This window comes from Bos grunniens, chromosome 17 (assembly GCF_055505025.1).
Source record: "Bos grunniens cultivar Pamir isolate PY7600 chromosome 17, Bosgru_T2T1.0, whole genome shotgun sequence".
In the NCBI taxonomy this organism is placed as follows: domain Eukaryota; kingdom Metazoa; phylum Chordata; class Mammalia; order Artiodactyla; family Bovidae; genus Bos; species Bos grunniens.
Window position 1 is genome coordinate 21,648,972 of NC_141181.1, and position 15,402 is coordinate 21,664,373.

The 15,402-nt window shown below is 37.1% G+C and overlaps 1 non-coding gene across 1 annotated transcript; it reads left to right on the plus strand.

Moving 5' to 3' along the window:
- Positions 1 to 13,705: 13,705 nt before the first annotated feature.
- TRNAF-AAA (transfer RNA phenylalanine (anticodon AAA)) lies at positions 13,706 to 13,777 on the plus strand. Its single transcript has one exon. It is a non-coding gene; the product is annotated as a tRNA-Phe (tRNA).
- The last annotated feature ends 1,625 nt before the right edge of the window (positions 13,778 to 15,402 follow it).

Sequence of the window (15,402 nt, forward strand, 5' to 3'; positions counted from 1 at the left end):
TGATCAAGTAGGATTTCTGTTTTATAGTGGATAAGTATGTATTTTGTTGAATTTGTTTGTGTAGAGTACAGGATACTAATTGATTTATTAAATGAGTGTCCCCCCCGCCCCCACCTTGATTCTGGCTGCTGAGCATAAATTACTTCAATCTGGTTTATAATGAAAGTAAAAGTTTTAAAATGGAAAGTGACTTATCGTCATTCAAAACACATTGTTATGTGTCTTCAAAGGAAGAGTTAGCTGGAATCTATGAATTTTTGTGAATGTCTTTTCTTATAGTGATGGTATTTTTTTATGTTAAAATAAATTGAATGACTTGGAAACTTCTTTAATAATTCTCCAAGTTTTCTTCCTCCATACCCTTGGGGAATACTAATACAATTGATTCAAACAATATATGCCAAATAGGAAATCTCTTTGTAATCATTATGCTGCTTATTTTATGATAAAGAGGTTACTTAAACATTATCTATTTGATATATTTACATATTGCATTGAATCATTAGCTAATTTTTATGTGTATATTTATATGCAATTTCTTTATTTTTCCAAATCGATTATAAGATCCTTCATATTTAAGACAAAGTTAATTCTCTTTGTTCTTTCCACTGTTCTTGAGGCAATACAAATTTAAATATTTCCTATACAGTGTGCCACATTATATGATTGGGTAGGGAACAGTTAAATACACCCACCCTCAAAAGTGCAAAAACACATAGATAACCATTCTCACAACTGTATAGAAGGAGTAGATGGTTATGACAGAGAAAAGAAAGAGTATAATGACAATTTAGAGGATACAGTTCAAGTATCTGGACTGGAAAATTGATCTTGCTATAAATAAAGATTAAAAAGAAGCTACTAATTAGGAAAAGGTCTACCAAATGGTAAAAAGACTTCTGGGATAAGGAATATTCTTGCCAGCACACACATTTTTCCTCTCCATTAATTGAATTTTACAAAGATGCTCAGTGATTGCAGAAGAATGGGGATTGATTTCAAATTTATATTATGAAGTATTTTATATATACAGAATAGAGAGAATCATTAGTGAATAGGCATATACCTTCCACCTAGCTACCCAACTGTCAACATTGGCCAAACTGCTCAAGGTATTTCTTAGTGAAGTATCTTAACAAATTACAGACATGATAATGTATATGTGAATATTTTAGTATGCATCTCTAAAATTAAGGACATTTTCTTGTATAATGACAAGCCCATTTGCATGGTAGCAAAATTAATAACGATTCTCTATTTTATCTAATAGTCCACTTATATCCAAGTTTCAGAATGGGTATTTTAGTGGCATTGCATCTTGATGTGTACTATGGAAAGTTGTGTTCAACCATCTTTATTTCCATTATGAGAAGAGCAAGCCTCTGTTTCTTTTCTTCTTAATTTTTTGGTCACACAGCATGTGGGAGCTTGGTTCCCCAACCAGGGATTGAACCCATGCTCCCTGTATTGGAGCATAGAGTCTTAACCACTGGGCCACCAAGGAAGTCACAGCAAGCCTGTGTTTCTGATGGATGGCGCTGATAGTGCTTTCTTAAAGGGGTGATTTGCTGTATCATGTACTTGAAAGCTGCTAGAGAGCAGATCATAAATGTTCTCACCACAAAAAAGAGATAATAATTATGTGACATGATAGAGGTATCACCCTGTTGTGATGGTAGCCATGTTGCTATATATCTATCTGTGTGTATGTGTGTGAATGCATGTGAGTTTGTCATTTTAATAGTACACCTTAAATTTACATATTATATGTCAACTGTATTTCACTAAGGCTGGAGGAAAAAGAGCTGACTTAGCTAGAGGGTTGAAAGTCCTTAAGATGAAACCAGTGATGATATGAATGCACCTGCCCCTTCAGTAGGTGATCCCAGAGAGCAGGCTGTGGTCTCAATGGCCCAGTTTTGGAGCTTCCAACTTGAACGGGTGATCCCTGCTGACATTCATTCCCCTTATAAATTTATAAAGTGGCAGAAAATTACATTCCTCTTCCTGAAAATAAAGCCAAGCTGCCTCTTTATAGGATAATGAGAGACAAGAAACTTGGGACTTGTCTTTACCAAACTTCTGCCTTGTTTCCCTAATGCCTCTGCTTTGAATATGCATCTTCTACCCTACTTTTGCTCCAAAATTAAATACCAATATGAGTAGAGATGGGGAATATAGAGAATAACACACCAGCTGTTATTGAAGATATTTCTAGGGGTTATGCCAATAATTTCAGAAATAGGAAAGTTATTGCTATTCCTACAGATACTTTTAAAGATAAGACAGAGATTAGTGGATTCTATCCATCTTAAAATTATTTCCAAATGAAAATATAAGAAAAAAACAGTATTTACAAGTTCTGAGATCCTTTCTAGATATACTAGGTACAAAGTAGTGCTGAAATATTACATAATAAAAACCATTACAAAAGGGATCTATAGGAAGTAATGTGTCATTGGTTGTCATTGTTCCTTCATGAAACAAAGAATGTTTTAAGGATAGTACTTGCTTTGTTCACTCTGAGTAAATGTAAATTCCTTAAAGAAAAGATACAACTCCCATGAACATGTTATCCTTTGTTGTTTGTATATGTCAGTATCATTTCCCAAGTTCCTGAAAAGGATTCATGAGGAAGGAAAAGGATTCAATCTTCTGTGTAGCATTATTCAAATGGCATCCTTTCTGGGGAAGAGAGAAGAAAGTGTTGAAAACTGTTCCAAGGTTTGTTAGCTGTCCTATTTGAGCTAAGCAGTATTTACAAGTACTTTGTGCCTTCCTATCTGAGGTGCAGTGAGATATGCTTAAGAGGAGCATTGCAGTATATCCAAATTATACAGGTATAAGTAGTCTTAGAATTAGGAACATTTTCTTATATTGCTCTAATTCTTGCTGTCTGGTTATTTAGCACTCATCAATCCCCTTCACCACAACCACTTTCATTTTTTCAGCTCTTAGGAAGGTTGGTGGCTGATGGCTCAGATCCAATAGACTGAGTGCTTGTGTCCCATTCCAAAATTCACATGTTGAAACCCAACTCTCCAGTGCGATGATACTATGAGTGGGGCTTTTGAGAGGTAATTAGGATTGGATGAGGTCATGAGGATGGCTTCCGTACATGGGATTAGTGCCCTTATGAGAGTCCTCAGAAAGCTTGATTTCCCTCTCTGCTTTCCACTATGGGAGGATACAATGAGATGTGGGCACTGTTAACCACAAACAGGGCTCTCACCCTGATGTCAGATTTCCTTCCTCCAGAATTATAAGCAATGAATTTCTACTCTTCATAAACCACCCAGTCTATGGTACTTTGTTAGATCATCTCAAAGTGACTAAGATATACTATAGAAATTTATTTTGCCCACAGGAATATAACTTGACCCTCCCTGGGGGATTACCCACATCCAGTGTTTAGTTGATATGGGGTTCAAAAGTGCAGCCCCCTATCTCAGGTAAGAAAACTCTGTAAAAGCATCTTAGTTTCAAAGCTTCCTATGGTGTTGACTTCCTTTGGTACTACATTACAAATCAATTTTATTTCTGCCCAGTCCTTCCTCTTTCCCTCAAGTTGTTGCTTGTGAGGGCACTTCCCAATAACTTCCTCTACCCAAACACCATTTTCAGAATTTGTTTCCAGGAAACACAGACTAAGTCATCTCAGATAGAGAAATGAAGATTATGATTTTTTTTCAGTTTATTTCATTTGGTGCTACGTCTATGATAGACTTAATAGAAACTCTCACACACACATATACACATACGCACACACATGCATAAACAAATACATACCTTTTTAAAACTCTGAGAGCAAGTAGTGTCTCTAAGCATTTTGAATATTTCAGAGAATGTTAAATATCCTCTGTATCATTTCATGCCTTCCTTCTTTTGGAAACAGAACCCCTGTGTGTTAGCATAGCACATGGCCATACAAATATGGTTTACATTTCTGTCTCCCATGCAGCTGGATGCAGCCATGTGGCTAATTTGTTGAAAAAGGAATATGAGCAGAAGTGATGTATGTTGTTAACATGCCACATGCTTGAAAGGAAATTGCTTATTCTTCAATTACTTTCTTTGCCCCTTCTATTACCTGGAAATAGTGATGGATGGAATACACTCCGAAGTTATGTATAGAGGACAACCAGGCCATTCTGCCAACCTGGACCACTCATGTTGAGCCTGTTAGTTCAGAGAATAATAAATTTCTATCATATTAAAGCCACTGTGTTTTGGGGGCTCTTTTGACAGCAAGTTTCCCTGAACTTTTTACAACGGTATATATTTGGGATGGGAAGAATCTTGTGTCTTTTATGCTTTATTTTAATAGATCTTAATGAATGGAATTCGGATAAGTATGTAATTTGCCTGCATATAATTACTATCCTGAACAAGTGGTCTGAAAATAAGACCTTTCGATTTACCAAGTCAGTATTTTCTAGTTACCTACAAAAATGTCAGTATTTTTAAATTAAATGTAAAAAAACAAACAAGCAAAAAAAAAGAAGGGATCTACTAGTATACATGTACTGACATACATAATTAGGCATGTCTACAGGCTAGTACCACGTTCTTGCTATGCTAACATGAGTGTTCATAACACATACTCCTTTCCATGTCCATGGGTTATATCAAGACTATTGGGGAATGACTGTGAAGGAAAGACCTGTCTTGAAATGTTTGTGGAGAAAGAAAAGGACTTCATTGAAATGTGGATCCTAATAATATGAAAAGCAGATAATAGATTGACAGATTTGACCTAAAAATAAGAAGGGATGTCAGAAGATTTAGAAGGTGATATTAGTAGGGAATTTTATGCAATTCTGGAACATTTGCAAATGGCAGAGTTCCTGTATTTTGTTGCTGTTTTTTCTGTAATGAAAACTTCTGCGCTATATTTGGTGTTGTAGTTGCTTCTGAATTCTATGCTTGTGTGTGTATTGTGGTGTGTGTGTGTGTGTGTGTGTGTGTGTTTGTGTGTGAGAATGTGTTTAGATGAAGGAAAACTCCGGCATCTATGTTTTATTCCACAGCTGCAATTGGTAATATAGGAATTCCCAACAAGCAAACAAACCCAGCATCATTGTAAAGGAAAATAAAGTAGAGTGAAACATTGGAGATCCTAAAATAAATGGGAACAGTTTAATCATATATCCAGCCTAGGAAGGCTGCAGTGATTATGGGGTTTAGATGGTAGGAATTTACTTCCTTTGTAACTGCATGATATTAAATATGATTTTGCTGCAAATTTTTCTAGTTATTGCCTGTTTCAAGTGATCCAGTGTGAATTCAGTAGTAAATGAAATATTTTTCCCCTAGTGTGATAATGATCCTTTCATCTGATTTGAATTTTCCAGAAAAGACCTCCTACTCAGGAGAAAACCATCTCAGTTAGCTCAAGAAAATCAGGGAGAGAAGGGAAAAGCAAAGATAACACTCATGGCTGGACCAATCCTAGCTAATAAAACTGGATATGATCCTAAATGATCACCTAATTCACTTAATATTAGTGATTTCCCACTTTTCTTTTTCCTCTGACCCCTAGTACAGTAAGATTAGAGAAAGCATTTTATTCCATTCTCAGCTCTATTGCTGAGAAGAACTGACTTCTATGACCCAGGCTTTGTTTCACATTAAATCACTTGTTTTAGATTGAGATCATTTGATGGCTGATTAAGATATAAGCAAAGTATAAACCAATTGCTGGAATGCATATAAATGAAAAGTGCCAAAGATGGATTTTAAAACCAGGTCTTCCAGATTCCAACACCTTACCCTTCATTTGTTCTCACAACATATTGCATCATAAACAATTGCTACTTGGATAATTGATTAATTATGACCAGTATTAATATTATGTCATGCCAAAACTGAATTGGAGAAAATAATCCACTCTTTTCTCTGGGAAAATTCCAGTTATGCTGTTTATTTTATTTTTTGTTGAATTATAATTATCATACAATGCCATATTCATTTCAGGTATAAAACATAGTGATCCGATATTTAGATATATCACAAAAGAATCACCATGATAAGTCTAGTTACCATCTGTCAGTCCACAAAGTTTTTACAATATTTTTGACTATATTTCCTATGCTGTACATAATATCCCTATGACATTTATTTTATAACTTCAAGTTTCTGCCTTTAATTTCCTTCACGTATTTCATCCATTCCATCCCCATATATGTCAATGGACACTTAGATTGCTTCCATATCTAGACTATCTTAAATAATGCTGCTGCAATGAACATATGAGTACATATATCTTTTAAGACTGGTGTGTTTTGTTTTCTTTGGATAAATAATGCTGTTTTTAAGACTCTTTATCCTTATTATTTACCATTTTAATTATAAGGTGTCTCAGTGTGTTTTTCTTTGGGTTCATCTTATTTGGAAATTTCTGGGCTCCTTGGACCTGAGTGTCTGTTTCCTTCCCCAGAGTATGGAATGTTTCTGTCGTTTTATTCTCAAATAATTTTCCTGACTTTCTTTCTTCTCCTTCTGGGACCCCTATTATCCTAATACTATTGCACCTGATATTGTCACAAAGGTCCCTCAAAGGATCTTCACTTGCTTTAATTCTTATTTATTTAGCTTCTATGTCTTGTTATTTCCTATTGCCTTGTCTTCCAGCTCAGTGATTCATGCTTCCATTTCATTTACTCTGCTGTTGAATCCTTCTAGGGTATTTTTCAGTTATAACTTCTATTTGGTACTTATATTTTCTACCTCTTCACTAAAGTTCTTGGTGTGTTCATCCATTCTTCTCCCCAGATTGGTGAGCATCTTTATGACCATTACTTTGAATTTTTAATCATGTAAGTTGCTCATTTCCATTTTATTAAGGTTTTTTTTCAGAGGTTTGCCCTATTCTTTAGTTTGAAACATATTCATCTATATTTCATCCATCCCTCCACATGTTTGTCTACCGATGCTAGGAGAAATGTCTCTCTCGTTCATTCTTAAATAAGCATTCTTGAGTAGGTGCTGTTCTGTGTGGTACAGAAGTACAATTTTCCCTGACAACCGGAGTCAGACACTCTAAGGATGGCCTTTGGGTAGGATGTAGGCACCTGCCAGAGGTAATAGGACTACAGCTGCTGCACAGGGAGGACAAGACACGGCACTCGCCTGTTTCAGTTGCAGCTTGTCCGCAGTGCACGGAGGCCGGGGCCTGGGACACTGCCCAGGCCAGTTGCACCTCCAGTGTGGCTTGGGGTAGGTGTGGTGCAGGGTACTCCCTCTGGCCCAGTAACAATATGGGGTGGGTAGAGCCTGACCTCTGGTACTAGCAAGCTAGAGAAAGGCACCAAAAATGGCACCCCACAGCATTGTCACATATAGGTTAAGATGAGACTGCAGAGATGTCTTCACCAACACTTCCATCTCCAGATAAAGTCCCAGCAGCTTCCTCCTGCCTCTCTGGCAGAAGCTTTAAAACTGAGAAGTGTGTTTTTTTCACTTATTGCCTAGGCATTTTTCAGTTTATTGCTTTTGCGCTAGCTCTCAGGGCACTTGGTTTTGCCCTAGATTTCAGGGCAAAGGGAAAAAGCAGGATCTCCATTTATTCCATTTCTATGATTCTTCTGGCTTTAATCCCCTTTGATGTTCAACATCAGAAGTGTAGGGATCTTGTCTTTCTGGTGCCAGCTCCCAGTGGTGGGGTGCCTAATGTGAGGCTCAGTCTTTTCACCCCTCCAGGGGGAGTTCTATAATTTGGATTCCCTCCCAGTTGTGTGGCCACCGTGTCTGGGGTGGGGTCCTGGGCAAGGCCGTATCTCTACCTCTTCTACCCTCCTCAATGCATCTCTCTGCATTTTGTTGTAGAGGTGCTGTTCATTTAGTTTTCAGGTCCTTTCCAGAAGAAAATTACTCGATATGTAGCTGCAAATTTCTTGTGTCCATGCAAGGAGGTGAGTTCAGTGTCTTCCTCTGCTGCAATCGTGAACACCCCTCTCTCCAGTTATGCTCTTTTAGTGAGCTTTGTATTCGATAGTTATTATTTCTCAGAGCTTAAAGTAGTGATTTTGAAGTGTGTCTATAATACTTCAGCGACAGTAAACTCCTTAAAACTTATATGTGAAATGACCAGAGTTTCTGTTCCCATGATAAGGCCATTTAGTTATCAAAGAATTAACATTTATGGAAGTTGTTTATTAAAAGTCAGTTTCACCCAAAATAAAATATGGTGAAATCGTTGAAACACATTTAGTTATAAATGTTTTCACTCAGCTCTAATTCACAATGATAAAAAACAGCAACTTTAATTTCTGAAAATAAAGCTAAGAATTCCAGTTCTACTGCTAACAGAGTGGTACCTGGTTGATAAATAAGCTGAGATTTTCAGCATCTAAAATTCCCATTTCACATTACACTTCTCTCTGCCTTTATGTCAAGTTTAAACAACTTTTATTTTTAAAATATCCTCTACTTTTTCCCTCCTACAGTTCTTCTCACATTTCAGCCCACTCTTTATCTTATCCCCTCTACTTTATGAAAGTATATTTTTTTCATTGTGTTTTTCCTTGGTTAAAAGTAAACATTCTCACTTCATTAACTCATCTTCACTGATATTTCATTTACATGTTTGCCCCAGTAACTACTTTTGTCTGTAAACCTCTCCTCAAATATCTGAATTATTGTGACATTTTGGACTAATCCTAAACATTAGGATGCTTCAGAGTGACCCTCAATTGCACCTAATATTAAACTTCTTTTAAAAATTGAATATGATAACATGATCTTATTAACAGTGTTTAGTGAGTCAATAATTATAAAAAGTGTGATCAGTGTTTATTAAAAATCTTTGTAATTTGCTTATGTAAAATGGAGGTTAAGTCATCAACCTTGATGTTGACTTCAAAATTGAAAATGGACTTGCTTAGGTTGTGAAGAGAATCAAATGAGATAATGTAGATAAAGGTTATTGTATAATTTTATATGTATGGTATTAATAATAATCTAAAATATTTAATCAGATTTTCTAAATGAAAAATAGCTCTCCATATAGTAAAGAATTCAAAAAAGCAAGCTATTACCAATCTCATCATAGCTGTGAATTTGCTCGCTTATTCTGAGTAGGCTTTTTTAAAAAATAAAAAGGAAATTTGTAAGGACTTCTTTTTCTACTCGTAGATTCAAGGAACACTCCTGTTCTATTTTCCAGTACGATCTTGCTACTTACTACCTGCACAAACGAGTCCTGCTTCAGTGAACTAGTTACATCTTTCTTGCAGTTTACCTTTATATATAAATAAGAGAGGGACTTTTCAGATAGTGCCAGCGGTACAGGCAAATCCCGTGGACGGAGGAGCCTGGTAGGCTGCAGTCCATGGGGTCGTGAAGAGTCGGACACGACTGAGCGGCTTCACTTTCACTTTTCACTTTCATGCTTTGGAGAAGGAAATGGCAACCCACTCCAGTGTTCTTGCCTGGAGAATCCCAGGGACGGGGGAGCCTGGTGGGCTGGCGTCTATGGGGTCGCACAAAGTCGGACAGGACTGAAGCGGCTTAGCAGCAGCAGCAGCAGCAGTAAAGAACCCGCCTGCCAATGCAGGAGACCTAAGAGATCCAGGTTTGATCCTTGGGTCAGGAAGATCCCCTGGAGGAGGATATGGCAACTCACCCCAATATTCTTGCTTGGAGAATCACATGGACAGAGGGACCGGCAGGCTAAAGTCCACAGGGTCGCAAAGAGTTGGACCTGACTGAAGTGACTTAGCATGCATGCATAAATAAAGGTTTTTGGACCTAACTGTAAGATTGTAAACTTGCATCACTTACATTCCACTAATTAACTAATGCCCTAATCATGATTTTATACAATGATCTTTTTAAGTTTGCATTTTGAGTATAAAATAATTTTGTTGGCTGATCTTTAAGTCAGATAAATTCATAAGGCGCCTTGCTTGAAATCAAATCAGATTTTTCCTCTAACCTGACTTCTTTACAAGTGTCCAATCTTTTATAGAGAACCAATGTAATTTTGTTAAGTAGGCATATAATCATTTTGAAAAAATTTAACGAATTTGTAGTTTATTAAGGTTATATTCTGGAGAAGGCAATGGCACCCCACTCCAGTACTCTTGCCTGGAAACTCGTATGGATGGAGGAGCCTGGTAGGCTGCAGTCCATGGGGTTGCAGAGAGTTGGACACGACTGAGCGACTTCAATTTCACTTTTCACTTTCATGCATTGGAGAAGGAAATGGCAACCCACTCCAGTGTTCTTGCCTGGAGAATCCCAGGGACGGGGGAGCCTGGTGGGCTGCTGTCTGTGGGGTTGCACAGAGTCAGACACGTCTGAAGTGACTTAGCAAGGATATATTCTAAGGTAAGAAATGTGTGGAAACTCTTCTATAAAAAAGATTTTTTCAGTTATTTAAACTATATTAACTGGCATTTTGATAAAAATTTATGACATTTTTATGAGACTGTCATTTGAGCTTTTTACTACTTTCTTTGCAATTGAAAGCAGAATGGTAATATATTGATTTAAACTTCACATAAATGCTTATTTTTCATTTTGTATTGTTTTAGAAACATAGTGTGGCAGTTATTATTAGATTTGTCTAATATTTGCACATTTTAAAACCAGGTTTGGACAGTAGTACCAATAGCTGAATTATTTTCATTCTTTGATTTTGACTTGGTTTACTGTGGGTCAAGAGTACTTTAATTTGGCTAAGATGCCCTTTCAGAGTGTTCTGCCAAGAGGTTAAAAAGCCTCTAGCATAGTACAGTATAAATAAGTTACACTATCCAACATCGCAGTTCTTTGAAAAGTGCAAATGATTTATTCACGCAATAAAAATTTCTTAGAACCTTTTATTCATAAGGTATTGTGCTAGGCAATAATAAAATGGTGGGCTGCATAATACTCATCTCTTTATTTCTCATATTTATTGTAGTGTCTAACATGCAATAAATGCTTAAATGAGAAAAGTACAATTTAAGAAATGAAACACTAAATAAATAAAATCTTAAGTATTAAAATGTAGTTCAACTTCTCATCATGATTTTAGCATATAGACTAGAAGAAATTCATTTAAACAAATAATTTCACTCCAGGGAGATACATTGTAATAAGTGAATGGGTAAATGCTAATAGGAATGTTAAGTAGCTCAATCCAACAATTGAATTTTAAGTTCTGTTGTAGGTAACAGAAGCCCCCAATTATTAGAGTATTATTTGATACAGATATTTCTTGTTTGTCTCACGTTGATAGAGGTCTGGAGATAGATAGTCCAGGGCCAACATGTTGGCTGTGTCTCCCTCAGAGGCCCGGACTCATTCCATCTCTTCACAGCAAGGCACAGCACCGTCCTTCATCCCAAGTCTTTGTTAGAGTACCAATAACCCCATTCTTATTGCCAACATCATACCAGTGTTCCAGCTATCAAAGAAGGCAGAAGGGTCAAAGATAGTGCATCAATCATCATTTTAGAAAGGCTCCCTTAAGCTTTTAAATGACAGTTTAGCCTATATCTCATTGCCCCAAATTTCATTTATAAACTCCTAGCTTCAAATATGTTTGGTAGAAAATATAGTGTCTATATCAAGCTGGCATGTGCCTGGCTTAAAAAAAAAAACAAAAAAAGATTGCACTTCTATGAAAGAAAAAATGACAAGTCACTGCCAAATAAACAACAACAACAACAACAACAAAATAAACTTCTCTAGAGCATGTAACATCTGACCTGAATTTTCAAGCAACACAAACTCAGGCAGTCTATCGCTGGGATGGTACAGAGAGAAGACAGAGTAATCTAATACAGAATTTGCAGGGGTAGAGCAGTGGGACACACTGTGCTATGCTACATTATATTAAACTTCTGTACTATTAATTTGAACTTTTAGTGAAAATTTGGAAATACTGATGGATTTTACAGCTAACTTACCTTTGTTTTGAGCAGAAAAATAATAAAGACAGAATAGTGAATTAGAATGAAGAGACTACAGGTGAAATCACTGAGATATCATTATAATAATTCAGTTATAAAAATATTGCCAATTATAATGAGGAGCTAAATATCTGAAAATGATATATAGATATGTATAGAAAGGATTGGATAACAGATTGGGTGTGGGACTGAAGGGAGAGAAGTGTCAAGCATTAGTCAGGAGTTTCTAACTTGGGTACCCAGGAGGAATAACTGAGATCAGAAATGCAATGCAATATGATAAGCAGGTTTCATATAATAAATACATCAATTTTGGAGTTTTAAGTATAAACTGTCTATAAAGCACATATATTTGTGAATCAGTGCAAAGTTTAAGAGAAATATATGAACTGATGATACTGTTTACATAAATATAAAGAACCAAAGTAGTCCACTATTATTGAAAATCTCATTTGTATTGTGGCCCTCTTAAAATTACATACTTCACTACCTCTAATATAGGAAGCTAAGTATAAAATTCTCCTTCTGTGTGACAGGTAGATACTCTACCTTTTATAGAAATGAGGTGTATGAAATAAAAGTTATATGATAACATTTAAATGAAATACTGTGTACTCTAATATTAGAGGTTCACATATTTTAAGTTACCATTATTTGATATTTTAAATGGTAAAGAGAGAAAGGACTCAATTATGGCATTTTCTAGGAATAATGATGAATGAATATACACATTTATCTAAAACACATCAATTAAAAACACTCTGATAGATATAGACAGATTCTCTTAGGGAGACTAATAGCTGGTTTAAGAAAAAGTATTGAAACCCTGTCTATGAACTATTACTTCTTAGTTATGAACTTTTCTCTTGACTTCCTACTTTTGCATTTCAATCCCCTGTGATTAACAGAATATATATATATATATATATATATATGATCAACTTTAGCTTTTTCAACATTGGTGTTTGTGACATAGACTTGAATTACTGTGATTTTGAATGGTTTGACTTGAAGATGAGCCAAGATCATTTTGTCACTTTTGAGACTGCACCCAGGTACTGCATTTTGGACTCTTTTGTTGACTATGAGAGCTACTCCATTTCTTGGAAGGGATTCTTACACCAGAAGTAGATATAATGGTCATATGAATTAACTTCACCTATTCTTGTCCATTTTAGTTCACTGATTGCTAAAATATTGATGTTTACTCTTGCCATCTCCTGCTTAACCACATTCAATTTACCTTGATTCATGGGCCTGAAATTCCAGGTTCCTATGCAATACTGTTCTTTACAGCACCAGATCTTACTTTCATCACCAGACACATCCACAGCCGAGAATCATTTCTGCTTTGGACAGTCACTTCATTCTTTCTGGAGCTAATAGCAGCTGTCCTCTGCTCCTCCCCAGTAACATATTGGATCCCTTCTCACCTGGAGGACTCATCTTTTGGTGTCATATCTTTTTTCCTTTTTATACAGTTCATGGGGTTCTCATGGCAAGTATACTGGGGTGGTTTGTCATTTCCTCCTCCAGTGTATCAGGTATATGCAGAGCATATCATGCAAAATGCCGGGCTGAATGAGTTACAAGCTGAAATCAATATTGTCAGGAAAAATAGCAACAACCTCAGATATGCAGATGATACTACCCTAATGGCAGAAAGCAAAAAGGAGCTTAATAGTCCCTTAAAACTGAAAGTGGAGTCTCTCAGACATGTCCAGCTCTTTGTGACCCCATTGACGGTAGCCTGCCAGGCTCTTCCATCTATGGGATTTTCAAGGTAAGAATACTGGAGGACTTCCCTGGTGGCTCAGATGGTAAAGCATCTGCCTAAAATGCAGGAGACCCAGGTTCAATCCCTGGGTTGGGAAGATCTACTGGAGAAGGAAATGGCAACCCACTCCAATATTCTTGCCTGGAAAATCCCACGAACGGAGGAGCCTGGTAGGCTACGGTCCATGGGATCACAAAGAGTCTGACACAACTGAGCCACTTCACTTCACTTTACTTCTCCAGGGGATCTTCCCAAGCCAGGGATTGAACCTGGATCTCCCACATTACAGGCAGACTCCTTACCATATGAGCCACCAGGGATACCCAAAGAATTTCTTGATGAGGGTGAAAGATGAGAATAGAAATCTGCTTAAAACTCAACATCCCCAAAACTAAGATCATGGCATCTGGTCCCATCACTTCATGGCAAATAGGAGACAATTTGGAAGCAGTGGAAGCAGTGACAGATTTCCTCTTCTCGGGCTCTGAAATCACTATGTATGGTGACTGCTATCATGAAATTAGAAGATGATTGCTTCTTGGCAGGAATGCTATGACAGCCTAGACAATGTGTTAAAAAGCAAAGACGTCACTTTGCCGACAAAGGTCCAAATAGTCAAGACGGTAGTCTTGCCAGTAGTCATGTACTGATGTGAGATCTGGACCATAAAGAAGGCAGAATACCAAAGAATTAACACTTTTGAACTGTGATGGAGAAGACTGGAAGCTGGAGAAGACTCTTGAGAGTCCCTTGGATAGTCAGTAGATTAAACCAGTCAATCTTAAAGGAAGTCAACTGTGAATCCTCATGGAAGGACTGATGCTGTAGCTGAAGCTAGCTCTAATACTTTGGTCACCTGATATGAAGAGACAACTCATTGGAAAAGACCCTGATGTTGGGAAAGATTGAAGGCAGAAGGAGAAGACAGCAACAGAGGCTGGAATGCATCACTGATTCAATGGACATGAACTTGGGCAAATTCCGGGAGATGGTGAGGGACAGTGAAGCCTGACATGCTGCAGTACATGGGATTGCAAAGAGTCAGACAATGTGGCAACAGACCACCACCAACATGCACTTATCTCAAGGTCAAAATATATCAACTGAAGAGAATCTTGAAAGGGGAATTGAGGGGAGATGGGAAAGACTAGAGATCTCTTCAAGAAAATTAGAGATACCAAGGGAACATTTCATGCAAAGATGGGCTCGATAAAGGACAGAAATGGTATGGACCTAACAGAAGCAGAAGATATTAAGAAGAGGTGGCAAGAATACACAAAAGAATGGTACAAAAAGATCTTCATGACCCAGATAATCATGATGGTGTGATCACTCACCTAGAGCCAGACATCCTGGAATGTGAAGTCAAGTGGTCTTTAGAAAGCATCACTATGAACAAAGCTAGTGGACTTGATGGAATTCCAGGTGAGCTATTTCAAATCTAAAAGATGATACTGTGAAAGTACAGCATTCAATATGCCAGGAAATTTGAAAAACTCAGCAGTGGGCACAGGACTGGAAAAGTCAGTTTTCATTCCAATCCCAAAGAAAAGCAATGTCAAAGAATGCTCAAACTACCACACAGTTGCACTCATCTCACATGCTAGTAAAGTAATGCTCAAAATTCTCCGAGTCAGGATTCAGCAATATGTGAACCGTGAACTTCCAGATGTTCAAGCTGGTTTTAGAAAAGGCAGACGAACCAGAGATCAAATTGCCAAC